A 222-nucleotide genomic window follows, 5' to 3' on the forward strand; every position below is an offset into this window, starting at 1 on the left:
GTTCCAATATCAGTCCTCCAGCCCAGCCCCATGGTGGTCTTCGGAGAACCACAACAGGCCTTCATCATTTGCTCAGGCAGTTTCCCAAGGTAACACACAGTTCAATGCTCCCAGTGGAGGCTGTGTCCTACATATATCCTCTCTGACCCCTTCTGTTCCCCAGGTCTCAAAGGAGGGGTAGGCGGGGAAGGGGGACAGGAGAAAGCATAAAGTGCTTATGAA

Source organism: Ictidomys tridecemlineatus, chromosome 10 (assembly GCF_052094955.1).
Source record: "Ictidomys tridecemlineatus isolate mIctTri1 chromosome 10, mIctTri1.hap1, whole genome shotgun sequence".
Lineage (NCBI taxonomy): Eukaryota > Metazoa > Chordata > Mammalia > Rodentia > Sciuridae > Ictidomys > Ictidomys tridecemlineatus.